The sequence below is a fragment of the Larus michahellis genome, chromosome 6 (assembly GCF_964199755.1).
Source record: "Larus michahellis chromosome 6, bLarMic1.1, whole genome shotgun sequence".
Taxonomy (NCBI): Eukaryota; Metazoa; Chordata; class Aves; order Charadriiformes; family Laridae; genus Larus; species Larus michahellis.
Genome location: NC_133901.1, coordinates 43,117,218 through 43,131,967, shown reverse-complemented (window position 1 = coordinate 43,131,967; position 14,750 = coordinate 43,117,218). Strand labels below are relative to the sequence as shown.

The following is a 14,750-nucleotide window of genomic DNA, read 5'->3' as shown; positions in this document are numbered from 1 at the left end:
GCTTTTTTGAATATGAAATACCTGATTTAGGCATTGCAATAGAAACGTTCTTAAATACTCCTGCAGCATAAGCAGGGAGATCAGAGATTTAAACCAAAAACAGTGTTTTGAGAAGTTCCATACAGTCTGTCACTTTCCAAAAGTTAAATCAAAATACCAAATAAAAGGCTAGAAACACTAAATTGTTCTTCATAACAACTACTGAATTATAAAATACATAACTAAGGCAAGCAACCAAATGGCATTGCTAACATTTAATGAGTACCAACTTATCTGCAGGATCAAGGCCTGTGGTTTCTAGAACTGTGCCCTAAAAGGAAAATATTTTCCTTGATCTGAGAGATTTATTCTGAAAATACGAGTTTGGATCACATGGAGGCATCCACTCAGCAGTTTCATCAGCCATTTTACTTTAAAAGGATTATTTTTTGGAACCAAATGATGCAACAATCTGAACACTGATAACACATTTTCAATTTGGCCACTGAGATGGTCTTCATTGTGTTTGAAAATTGGAGTAAAGGTAGTAGGCTTTTGTGATTAACTTGATAATTCTTTCCTCACTGCTTTTGTGCCTTGCGAGAGCTCCTTTTAAGTAAATGTTATTTATTGATTTTTGTTTTGCAATACATGAAAATACATAATTAAGGAGATATGAACATACAGAGGCTGTTACTAACAGAAGAAGTTAAAAGTCCTGAAGAACAGTGACCTTTTGAGTAGGAAGGAAAGATAAAGGTAAAAGGTCAAAGATACACAAAAGTGCTGTGCATGTTTTGTTGAAGAACACTCATTTCCCAAACTCTTATTTTTGAGAACTATTTAAACTACTAAACTATTTAAACTACTAAACTGCTATACCTTCTGTCAAGAAACATATTCCAGATATTTCAGCATATTTAAAAAACTCACAATATTAGAATGACATCATGACGGGTCTTTTTTTTTTTTAGAAAAATGGTTAAGTCTACAGAAAATTATCCATAGGGATCATTAGCAATGAAAATCTATTTTAGGACTTAAATCTTCTGATAAACTGAGGCTGATAAAACAATACAGGACCTAAGATGAAAATGAGCCAACTGGTCAAAAACATGGTCATAAAAGCCCTATTTCCATCAGATTAACTGCCTGTAGATTTGATTTATTAGGATTGGAAGATAAAAATCAAGATAACAGGCTCGCATGAGCTTTTATTTTCTTCTTGTAAAAGTCTTTTCCATTTTCTTAAACTGAATTTTTTTGATTAATGAGAAAATAGACTTTTTTTTCCTAAACTGAGCAACAATTCTCTGGGCTTTGATTCAATGGATTTCTATAAAATCTATTTCCAGAACAGCAAATACCTTTCAGCTTGACTTAGTAATACAAATGGCAGAACATCACTACGATACTGTGCAACAGGCATTATAGTATTAATCAAGTACATTTTCCAGCACAAATTCATTGTATTTCTCAAAAAAAAATTCTTATTTAGGCTCAAATCACATGAGCTGGTATTTCACATTATGAAAGTTATTGGAATCCATCTTCCAGAGCAATTGCATACATCACTGGGATTAACTGGTTATAGCAGACAGCCAGCCACAATCAAAGGCTGTTCTCTCAATTGCAGTTGCTTTAGTGGCTTGGGAAAGAATTTACTCCCTCACATTGAATGTGGCTTCCACGCTACGGCAGAAAAAAATTATTTGCACTACAAAGCCACCACTCTTAATTTCTCACCTTTATAAAAGCCTCACTCAAAAAAGATGAAGTTTTCTAACAAGAAAAGTGGATGCTGGCTGCTCATTCACAGACAAAAATGGGGTATTGTCATTTCAGACAACAGTTGTAGGTAAGATTATCCTGTGCCTGTGCTTTTGTACTATGGGCGACAGGGGACTGAAGAGGTATCATTCATGAGTCTACTTAGCATTAGTAAAATGCCTTTCACTCTTCACCACAAGTAGACACGTTAGCAGTAGCCTTTAACAAAAGCCACACTTCCTCTTACATTTAAGGCGAGTGGAGTATATCTCATTTGACAGCATCATTAAATAATTCAAGTTAGATGTCTGTTAACAAAAATAAACCCAGCCACCTGCTCAAAGAAGTCATAACAGGAGCACACAAGTCATCACTAGATCAAGACATGCTTCAAGGCTGTGCAACAAGCAGCTCCAGAAGCAGCCAGATGGCATACAAGCCCACAAAATCTCTTTAGACCAATAGCTCCATCAGGAGTTCATTTACCTCCTCAGTGTGTAAGCAGGATCTCTCCAGAAGAGCAAATATTTAACCTTCCTGTAAACAGAAACAACAGGAAGTATTTTTTGACAGGCATGAACCTATGGCACCAGACCTTTTCTATTCTTTTCCCACCCTGAGCCACATTCTGCACGTTTTATCTGTTTCTGTAGTATGCAGCCTCATCCTTCATGTGGTATCATTGGTGTATCTTTGTGAGGTTCAAATAACTGCCAATCTGATATACTAAATAGCTGATCTCCCAAATATTTTCATATCTCAGGAAGAGGAAAGCTGGTTTCACAAAAAAATTTCTATAAAACTAAAGTCTCAAAGGAAAGTTCATAGAACATGCTTCTGATGTGAGCACTGTATTTTAAAAAAAACCCTTGACAGATGTCAACTACATGACAGTACTGATTTTTATAGCCAAATCACTATTATTTCTGTTCTTGAAAATTCAAGGAAATTTCCAGGTTATTTTAGGATCTTCCTATTGCACACACTACACACACCCCTCAAGAATACACTTCAGCATTAACAACTGGAAAAGATACGCTCTTCTATCTAGAAGGTAAAAGGTTTAAGATTTTTTTCAGAAATAAAGCTCCCTTAAGGAAATACAACCTTCAGACTTGGACCAAGCTGTCTCTGTACGATAGTAACTAGCACTACAAAGATAACAGATGGTTCACTGCACACATTTGCTCCTTATTGTGGCTACAGAAGCAACATAGCTACCAACTTCCTTATAGAACTGTAGGAATATCAGCCAAGCAAATACTCTTTCACAGGTATTACGGATAAGGAGTAAAGTTGTTAATTTACTAAAGCACTGCAGAAAAATAAAGATAAAAATTTTAGAGTATTTTAAGTTAGTGAAAACTACAGTGAAACTTCTGGAAACAGAAAGAAAGTTTTAAGTCCTTTAGCATTTACCTAGCAAAAAATTAAGATATGATGCATAAAGGAAATTAGCATTACCTTTTTAATATATAAGCCTTTACATTTCAATGGTTTAGATAGAAGTTAGTTTAGCAAACTGGTTAAGCTTTAACAGAGAACAGGTGACACTGAGTAACTATCAACACAGCTGACTGAGCCAAAGGTGCCTTTTAGATGCAAATTTCCCTATTTCAAAGAGGTAACTAATCTCTCAGACTTTGAGGCAGCAAGGCACTTAGACTAGTTATTCAAAATAGCTTAATTGATTATGCTTCAAAAAAATTGTAGATCACGATTTCTATCCTACTATGCCCATAAAAGTTAAATGAAATCATCACAATTGAACAAAATTGAATAAAATGCTTGAAGCATTGATTTATAGGGCCTGTACATATATCTACCCTTTTCCTTGGTAATTCAGCTGTCTGAAAACACTTCAAGCAAAATCAGATAACTTAGGGTGTGGCGTTACAAGTCACCTTGGGTCTCCCTCTACTGTTGTAAGTCATAGTGCATAGCAGCATAACCACTGATAAAAAAACCGTATTGTACCCATCTATGTTCTCGGTAAAGATGCATAATTTTCTTCACTGTTTTTATGTTAGAGGCAATAACTCTATTTTCTGTACCATGCTATGTGACTATTTCTGTCTATCTTAATTTAGTTCTCCTTAATTCAACAACTCTTACAAATTATTCTATTACTTGCAGTACTATATAGTCCTCATTTTTGAGGTGTATTACACTAAGGGGTTCAGACCAGCCCTATATGCCTAACTCACAGACAATCTGAAAAGTCTTCAATATCATTTATTTCCCTCTCACCATTTTGATACCTGGGAATATTCTGCCCACCCTAGCTTTTCCATCATGTCCTTTGGGAGAAAGTCCAGCCAAGTATATGCAGACTTAACACTTTCACATACACCAGCAACCCACTTAGAGGAAAGTACCTTTCTTCAGAGAGAAGCTGGTACTCTAGATGATCAATCTTACCACCAAACTATGTTGACAAAACCAAAAATACAAAATGTGCTGGAACCATGAAATTTTAAGTTGTGTAAATTTCAAACCTCCTGAAGTATGAAAAGTTAAGGATGGAAGCAAAAGAGGGTTATCTATTTATCCACTGTCTTCATGCAGAAGCTGCTTCAAGCTGAAGTAAAACTAAAAATTGCCTCTGAGTATAATTCAATATAATCAGGAAAGACTAGATTTAACAAATGCTCACCTCATAGTTTACTTAATACTTTGTGTACTGGAACTGCAATACTGTTTGCAAATATTTTTTTTTTCCTGTCTGCCAAATGTTTGCAAGTTCTATACTTGATCTTTACTAGGATAGAAACAGTATGACTGATAGTGTATACAAGGCAAATGTGTCTACTAGTGTACTAGCGTAATTTTTATCCACACAACCATGTGAGCAGCTATACAAAGCTACAATCACAGTAGTCTCCAGAAAAGTATTTTAAAAACTCTAGTAGGAAGTTTTCATGTAGAACAGAAATGGCAGGGTCAACATTAAAAATGTATCTTTTCGAAGAGTTCTGTTTAATGCCACAATACACAAATTAGTTTGGTAATAAATTAGCTCTGGATATTCTTTTGTAAAATTCATTCTTTTGTAAAATTCCCACAGGTGAATTTTACCTTCTGTGAAGACCTGAAAGAGGAAAATTACAGGTAAAGTAAATTATGATTTATCAGGGAATACAGGGAACTAGCTATCCATTCCATATCAAACTATTTTATGTATTTAGCTAACGATTTGAATAACACCAGATTTTACTTGCTTGCAGTAGGGAGCACACAGAATACAAATAATCATCTATTGTAGTATTGAGCATGTAACAGGTAATGAGTAAATACACATTGGTTTTGTCCTTCCCATAAATTTCACATTAAAACATGTTTATATGAGCTTACTTTAAAAGATTTTAAAATTAGCAGATAAAGCAGAAAACCAAAAAGCTATTACATTAAACATATGACCTATTATCTTTCTCCAGAGATTAGTAACCCTTACAACTGACCAGAAAGGAATTAAAAAAGCAGTACAATTTGTTCTATCTTAGCTAATGTCCTGAGTCACCTGACATCTCATTGCAAGAACTATACTGATGTTTATACTATATATATATATAACATAAAGCTTTATCTTGCAGCTAAAATTAACTTACCATCCAAATTAATGGCAGTTAATGAGCTCAGAACAACAAATGTTAAATGAAATACAGTAACAGTTCATGTTAACCATTATGATACACTGGAGCAGAAGAAAAATCTGATATAAATAAAAATACATAAAAACAAAATGCTAAACTATCACATTTGTCAGCATAAATCTAAAAAGCAACAAATGGAGATTCAATTTATGGTATGGAAATTAGATTAAAAAAATACTTGAAGGCATCTTCTCCAAAATGAAGACAGGATTCTTTCATTAAGTACAAGGTATTCAGTGACAAGTGAGAAGCAAAATATTACCTTGCTAATTAAAACTTTCTCTCAACAGGAACTTGTATGACATTACAATATATTATACAATATACCATGAACTGCAGCTGCCAACAGAAAAAACATGCAGAAAACGGAACAGTCATATCACAGTGAGAAAAAATTAGTAAATGACAGGGTATGGATGAAAGCCTTTAATCTTTACAACATAAGCAAGTGTAAGTACTTGATTTGATGAAGCCAGGAAGAAAAAAATTCAAAGCAGTGTCCACTTCAATTGTATTCCTCATTTAAAAAGGCAAATATTGAAGAGGGAAGACATAACATCATAACATATAAAAGAATTAAGAACTACACAATATGACTACACAGTTCTTAATTCTTGTATACATTATGATGTTACTTTATGCTCCGTTTCCAGTTTGGCAAACAAATAATTTTTACTCTACCAGCTCTTAAGAAAGTTAAAATTCTTATCCTAAATGGGAACCAACTGTCAAGTCCCTTTACCTATGCCTGTCCCTTTAACTTGGGAAACCCAGTGTTCAGAATACAAGTACTTACATTTTAAATCTAGGTAATTTTTAATTAAGTCTGAAGCCTCGATCCTGAAACCTCCTTTATGCAGATACCATTCTCCAAGTACCCCTGAAACGACACAGTGTTTAGTGGGCATCTCAGACTTTCACCAGGCATGTAAAAATGCAGAGAGAGGGGCTGTCCATCAGTAGTATCCTCCACTGCTGAGCAATGCAAAGCCATTTGCACTGTACCACTATGTAGAACGGTGGTGTTACACAAAGCTTTTCCATCCTCAATCAGAGCCCAGCTGCTTAAGATTGTAAACATAAAATGAAAGACTATAAAAAAATGTCCTGACTCAAACTTATCTTTCAAAAAAAAAAGAAAATTTCACTCTTGCAGATAACATTAGCATTTTAGAAAGTAGCAGGGAAATCTTACTTGAGACTTTGAAAGAATGCATTTTGACCTATTCAGCTGCTCATCTTGTATGAATCAAAATGCAGCTAAGTGGAGGCTGAAGCTGCTCCCATTTAAAAGTTATCTAGGGTCCAGTATGGTTCCAGGCTCCATGGTAGAAATTTGCCACCATGCCTCATACTAGTAACAGTACTCATGATAATTCATGAGTAGTCTAGCCCCATTATCCTAAGGAGGAAATACTGACTTCTTAGGTCAAGAACTAGATGTCAAGTGCAGTACTACTGGAAGAAAGCTTGTCATTGATCTTTAGGATTAGCGGTGCTTTACAAGTATTGATGCAATAAGGGGGTTGATCTTGACTGATTATCCTACTGTAGAATGAACGTCTCATGCCTGAGAAGTCAGAGCTCTGTCCACTGGGGTTACATGGCTGTACACAGGAAGAATGGGGAGTAGCTGAACTGCAATGTCCATACTCCCAATAGGTCAGTTAGAATGAGCAGTCCATGTAGTTAAAGATCTAATAAAATCACCTTGATCGATACATCTCCAGACTTTATATTCTATTAGGATCTAGAATGGGAAAACAAAACACAAACAAGCAAATACAGACAAAGCTCAAGGAATTATACTGCTTTAAAGAAGTTGATCTGACATTCTCAGCAAAAAGGCACAATCATATCTACACTGGCACATTCCCAAAGAACTCATGCCAATTCCAGTATCTATTTCCTTTGTTTGTTGAGTAATTTCACCTTAGTTGGCATTTTAGAAAGTTTTATAACCAAATATAGTCACAGGTCAAGTTATATTACCTTCTCTTCACCTGTCATCATCCAATCTGCTGGATGAAGACCTGCTGAAAGACAGATTATTTTTTTTCAGACACTTTAAGCACATGGTGTGGAAATGATTGAAGTAAAGTCTACTGGAAAAACACGTATGTAATGTATTTGACAATCACTCCTTTTATCCAAACTGACACTTTAAAGTAGCTTATGGAGGCAGCTACAGGTAGTATTTGATATTCCAAGAGAATTTCTGCTTATTTCTCTAACGCCAATTTCTATGGGTTTTTTTAATCCAACAGAACCTGGAAAATCCTACATAACTTGTATTTTTCATGATCTTCAACATAAAGTGAATGAACTGTAGTTCCATTAGAGCTCACTGTTTCTGTTCCTAACAAGGAAAAAACCTGAGTAAATAATAAATAAAGGTTAAACATTCAAGGCAAGAAGTATTTCACTTATCACTTAGAGGACAATCTAAGAGTTTCCTGTATTTCTTGAGAAAACTTAAGTTTGACAGGAAAGAAAAACTGTATCAGTTTACTAGAAAACCAAGTTCCATTAGTTTCTCATTGAGAATAAATACTGCCCATGCTCTGTAATTTCTGACCTATATATTCTTTCAGATATGAGGACCATACAAGTTTGTATAACCAGCTCAGTTCCAAATGATACTTAATACATTTGGCCTCCCTACACCTTTAAGTAGGGAATAAATTATCATCTGTTTTTCATGTGGGAACTGAGGCTAGGAAAGATTAAGTAATTTACTTTGGCTCACACAGTAACCTGAAACAAGTGGAGAACTCACTCTGTGCGACTCTTTCATACCCATACTTTACACATTGCCAAATGTGTAATCCTTTGCCAGTTTGATAAGTCACAAGACTACCCATTTTATCTCAACTTTTCAGCTTACCTGTTGAGATTTTAACATTCATCATCTCTGGTTACCCCATTTCTATATCTGTGATTTTTATCTCTTCCTGCAATAAAAAAAAATGTATTGTCCTCCTCAGTCAAATGCTTTTTATTCCTTATTGAGGTCTCAGGTGCTGACTTACACCACAATAAAATAATCAAATTATTCAAAGTTGGTATTAACACAGGGCACCTGGTGTTACTTTTTTTGTTGTTTAGTTCTTGAATCTCATACACTATTTGAAAGAGGTTTTCTCTTACCTTATGTGTTGCACAGAACCTACCCATACAACTAAGCCTTAATTTTCAAAATGTTAAGAATTACTTCAAAATTTGTCTTGATATGACTTTAAGACTCATACTCTCTGGAAGAAAAAAAGGTGAGGGGGTACAATGTTTTGCCAAATTAGATATCTTTTTTCTTTTAGTTAACAGGCCCATTAATTTCTTTGACTTAAAATAACCTTCACTGAATTAGCCATGTAATAAACAAGAATAAATTAAGCCTAAAACTAAATAACACTAATGGACTTGCACTACAAGTATGGGTTCACTGTTAGGTGAGGCGTAAAGTATACAAGGGAACAGAACAGTGAAGGAGATTGGCTTCTTTTTCCTTCCTTCTCCTCTATTACCTTCATGAGATACTCATCACATGAAGCTGAACTTCTGCTTATATAGGCCAATGTTACATTTATTTATATAAATAACTGACACAGTGCTAATGTAGACTATAAATCTGAGATGTACATACAGGATACACTTGTGCAAGAAAGTTGACCTCTAACAATAATTGAACAATCTGAAAGCATAAATTAGATTGCCAGTTAGTTTTCCTTTACCAAAGACAAACACCAGCTTATCCAAAAAAATGACAAGACAAAAGAAATCAAGATAAGCTTTTACAAATTCCATGATGATTTTAACTCACTGAGCCATATGACAGCAATATAATACTCCTTTTGAAATCAGAAAATCTGTTACCAATGATGTGCAGATGCTCTACCTTGTAAGTATTTCAAAATAAGCTTACCTTCAACCTAGTGACTTCCAAAAGAAAAAACAGAAGAGATAAAGTAGAACAGATAAATTAGACGTTATCTTGCCAATAGTGACAAGATTAGACAATAAATAATAATCAAGAAAAGCTTAAACAGCACAAAATCTTCACCTTGTTAATTAAAATGTATGTTTATCTAAATCAAATTCTATGGCAGCAATTGCAAACTGTTCTCATGTCAACTGCCAGTATCTCTTTGATGCTTCTCACATCTCCGGACACCACTAGGTCCACCCCACTCTTGCTCCTTCAGATGTCCACAGCTCCTACACCAGCACCAAGTGACAGCAACAACACCTCCAGAAGATATTCCAAGATACACAGATTTTGCCCGTGCAGGTCTTGCCACGACTCCATAAACTGGCACTTACGTCTGGCTCTGCATATCTAGACATTGAACACGATTGCCATATGGGCATCTAAACATTATATATAACATGGGATTTTAATGAACTCCAGCATTTCCACTGAAGGATATTATTAATAAACCAGGTCATTTAACTAGAAGACAGACCAAAAGGACTGGAAAAATATCTAACTGTTTCTTTAAAATACAGTGTTTTAAAAAATTGTTTAGATGTGCTCAAGATGGGACAATTTAATTAAAACAGAAGTATTTCTTATTCTGATCTATTTTCACCCTTCTGAGATTTCTCTGGGGTGAGCTTTTTGCAGTGGATCTTTTTCCAGTGACTTTTTGCACTGGATCTCCACACACAGTGGGCACCACGAACAATTCTGAGGTCTGTGAAAGATGACTAAGAAAAGATATCACATACACATTTTTCATATCCAGCATAAACAGTGATTTATTTATATATACTTTTTGGGAAACACATGATGTGCTGAAAAATTCCAACCAATGTCCTCCTGGATTTTCTGATGAATAATACCAATTTCAACTGTACCAACAAACTTGAGAGGCAATTCTTAATTCCTTTGGATCTGAGCTTCATCCACCAACAACTTTCACAAAGGATTAAGCACTCAAATGTATTTTACCAATATGGATTTCTATAAACAGTCTTCCAAAGTGAAAGAGGATAAAATTGATTTTGTTAACAGAAATGCAAACAAAAGCACTACAGGAGACTAGTATCCTCTACTTCATAAAAGCTTCAATGTTTGTTATTTAAACAATAGGCACTTAGTTTACGTCAACAACTTCTGATTGTCAATTGAGTATTAAAGCAAGAAAAAACTGGTTTGCAGTCTCTGATGCTGTGATTCCAGGCTGTTAAGATCTCAGGTATAATTTTCAGCCAGCCAAGGACACAAAGAGTTGCAAAAAAAACACCAACAAACCCCACCAAACTAATTTCAATTGTAAATGTCACTTTCAAACAATTCTTAGTTCACTCCTGGCAAACCATACTTTCTACTACCTGGTTTTTGCTGTGTTTACTAAAATAGAGAGCAATTCTCTACAAAAAAATATCATTTCCAGGAAATAAACCAACTAAAGTACTTACTTTCCCTCCTAGCCCTATTTAAGGCAACAAAGCTCAAATGCTCACAGTGCATCTGTGAAGGCTTTTATGCCTGTATACCTGTCAGCTTTCCCATAACTAGCCTTTTACATCAGCTAATTTCAAACACATTTAACATGTAAATGGGAATCTCAAATATATTGAGTTTGATAACTGTATCACTCCCTCTTCTGTCTTTTAAACTAGAAATGAGACAAAAACCAAGCAAAAGCTAAAGATTACTCCACATAGACACAAAGCAGCTGCTTTAACAGATTCTCACCAACAGAGGAACTGAGAACGGTAGAGCCTTCACATTAACCTGCAAAAGCCTCTATCACTTCATGTAGGGCAATGTTAACTGAAAGGTCACTGAAATCATATTAATTTGTTACTGACTTCAGTAAGCTTCAGATCAGATCTGCAGCTTTCAGAGAAAGTTACTTTTTGTCCTAGACATCTGAAAACCCTAAGTAGCATTACGGGAAATATACAAAAAGCATATTTTATATTTCTCAGATATATTTTCTGGCAATGCCTGTTAGTACTATATTGACTGTAACAGCACCAAAACATGGCACAGAAAATTTTTGCCTATCTATAGACTGTCTAAACAAGAGATGAGGACATTATCTCCTGTATACATGAAGAGCTTTTTATATCTCTTCTGTCACAAAGCTGAAGTAACCAGTTGGCAACCTCAGTCATCATGCACAGCAACAATATAAACAGATGGAGACAGACAGTCTTCAAAGCTGATAAACATAAGCACCACCACTTTTCATGGCAATCAAAACTGTATTTACTTATGAGGTACTTATCAGGATTCATTCAATATTTTCTGACTTCTGCAGCAGAATTATTAACATTTTAAAAGCTCAGAAAACTGCCCTCTGACACTTGCTCTGAAACATTGGCAGATTAGTCCACTTTCTGAAGGTTTTTCAAGGACCTTTCACTGAGAGAATTAAGAATCCCTGTCAAATTTACATTATGGAAAACAGACTAATAATTCTATTGTCAGAACTGTAAAATAAGAACAGTATCTTGCAGAAAATCTGTAAAAGTAAAAAAGTCTTATGATTGCTTAAGCAATAAATTTAATCATTATTTTGCTCACCTACTTCTTATTTTTATATCAGTACCTCAAATCCAGAAAACAGGACTCTCACTAGCATTTCCTAAAGAAAGTCCCTACCAGCCTAAGCCCCTAAACTTCCTACTTTACTTGTACACTTGAGTTTCATTCCCTACTTTTACAGTGCTACAGACAGGCAAAAAAGCTACTATTTATATATGAACAAGATGTTAGCAGCTTATACTTGAATTTAGCAATCATGAAATACTTACATTTAATGCAAAACACAAAAATAATGTTAAATAGTCAGACTACAGGTACCTAGGCACCTCGCTAATAACACAAAATACTGGACGCTTTAAAGTCTTTATCTCAACAGGAAATAATCCATATACCTCTTCTCCCACTCTGCAGCACTACAGAAAGCACATCTCAGATTTGCAGCATATGCAAATCTAACTTCTGCAGCCTGCCTGGAAAACCACCAAATTCAGGTTCTTTTGTATCAAGGCAAAGGCAGCAAAAAATGAAAACCTGCCAGCCTGCTCTCCAGCTTTGGTATGGCTGAACACAGCTGAAGCTATTTATAAAGGAAAGAAAAAGTATCTCACAGACCTCAATTAAGTGATTCATAGGTCTTTACCAGAATTTTAAATTCAGCTGGCTCCCCCTTAGTCTGCAAACCAAAAGATCTAAGTATTGATACCTTATGCTACCAGTGAAATGCCTTTTTGTCAGCTTTAGTCTCTAATTGGTTATAAAGAGATGACTGAAATGAAGATTCCTAGTGAGGTGTTCTTTTTGTAAAAGTGCTTATATAGGCAGGTCACAAATTAAAGTCATCTTCTGGGATTCACCTAATTTGTGTGTTGCCTGTAATAGCATCTTACAGAGCCAGCCCTCTAGCAACACTGTAAAGCTAGACAACTGCGCCACCCTTTTCATTTCATCTCTGTTATATCATGTATTGGCTTGGCATAAAAAGGGAAAAATATAACCAAGAAATGTGGCACTTAGATTCATATCTAAGTGACAAATACATATAACTTATTCACAAATTTAGAATCAAAATTAGACTCAGATTACATTAATAATTCCTTAGATTCTTTAAACTGTAGTGTATTTATTTTATAAAAATATACATATTTAAAAGACCACATGCCTTATCAACATTTCCCCCCATTATTCTGAAGACTGAATGCTGGTACAACATTTTCCTGCAGATAAAGAAACAGCCATCTCTTCACTACTTTCACATCCCATGCCAAAAATAATTATACATGAAGTTTTACTTTAAAGCACTGTGAAGGTGGAAAATACAATCCATAAAACTTGAGAATATCTCAAGCTAAAGACCTGCAAAAGAATTAGATCGCTATTCGATACTATCTTAACATACTTTGACACAATATGCAGGCAGCTCCAATGCAGTACGATTACTGTGAAGCCCTACACACTTGCTGCCTACCTGCATACCCTCTATTTAACAGACACACACACAGGATTTCAACCAAGAGGAATATGAATAGGACCACAGTTAGTATTCCTGACAGATTCAGTCCCTCCCATTCTCCGAGTAACTATTATTCAGCCATCCACAGGTCTGTTAACTCAGAGGCCGAACAATTTTTCTTCAACAAGAGTTTGGCATAAAACAATAACCCCAGCTCTCAACTGTTTAGTTACACTACCAAGGTCTACATAAAGCAATACGGCATAACACTTACGTCCAAGAAAAATACGCAATTTTTTTTGCAACTTCTGGTAAAATGAGGAAAGAAAACATAGTTGCTTATATAGTCAATTCAAAGGGGAACAAGAACATGTTTCAGCTTGTATAATATTCTAAATTATCCCACTGGACTAGAACCTCAGTTTTACAACTTGACAAATTATTTCTGGAATCACGAGAAAAAAAACGTCATCGTATGTAAGTGTTACCAATATTTGGAATTTATCTCAACCATATCTTCAAGCAAAGGTTAACTGCCAAACGCTTCATGTGATACAGCTGACAGCTTAAAATGAAGCTTCCTGAAGCAACTGTAATTCCATTTGTAGAGTACTTCAAAATCCATTCCTGTGCCCAGAAGAAAGTTTGTTTAACCACAGAAAGGAATTAGTTTTCTGCACACTGTACGAATCAACTTTCCACCTGTTGTCCAGTGGATGTTTAGACTCCGGAGCCCCTGAACTGGAGGTAAATCCCAGGGTTACCCTGGATTCAAAGGGGCTTAGCCAGACAACAGGCAATTAGAGCCTTGTGAGGATCCCTAATTTCCAGCTTCTCTGCTCTCTCTCACCTACTTTGATGAGGTAGTAAGGAGACTGGGATGCAAACTGGGCACAGCAATCCTAGCTTCTGAGAGAATCCAGTACCAGTACATCCTAAGAACATTTTAGCCAATTGACAAACTTTGTTGAACAACATTAAGCTAACTGACTTTTAACTTTAATAAACAAATATTTTTCATTTACAACAACATTATTAATGATGTTAGTCACAGGAAAAAGGTTATCCTAGTCACCTACATATTCTGAAATAGCTAATACTTCAAATAATATCATGGATTAAGCAGAAAGTACTGGATTCTGTCTGAGGTCACTTTTTTCAATAAAACTTTAAGATTTGACACATAAATTTGACTCCACTTGCTATGAAATTGCTAATTTACACCTTAAAACCGTGGATTGTTTCAGGAAGGCACAATACAGTTTTTATTATTGCTCTTATATATAATAAAAATAATCTCTTAAAATTATACATAAAGATATTTTGGAAGCAGGTTAGGAATTAAATCAACTTGCTTGTCTCTCTTCACCTATACCGCACAAATTTTTAAATAAAAACG

At 35.1% G+C, this 14,750-nt stretch overlaps 1 protein-coding gene across 13 annotated transcripts in view; it reads right to left on the bottom strand.

Moving 5' to 3' along the window:
- SHLD2 (shieldin complex subunit 2) overlaps positions 1 to 14,750 on the bottom strand; it is a 41,784-nt gene that overhangs the window by 24,668 nt on the left and 2,366 nt on the right. For 7 of the 13 annotated variants that reach the window (XM_074592394.1, XM_074592391.1, XM_074592390.1 and 4 more), the window contains exons 2-4: positions 8,290 to 8,356; positions 7,395 to 7,438; positions 6,199 to 6,282 (exon numbers count right to left, since the gene is read on the bottom strand). The exons of 3 other annotated variants lie outside the window; for them this stretch is intronic. The gene's annotated coding sequence lies outside the window, so the exon portion shown is untranslated. Of the gene's footprint in view, positions 1 to 2,235; positions 2,287 to 6,198; positions 6,283 to 7,394; positions 7,439 to 8,289; positions 8,357 to 14,750 lie in introns of all 13 variants that reach the window. 3 more of the 13 variants (XM_074592395.1, XM_074592392.1, XM_074592398.1) reach the window with 3 other exon arrangements.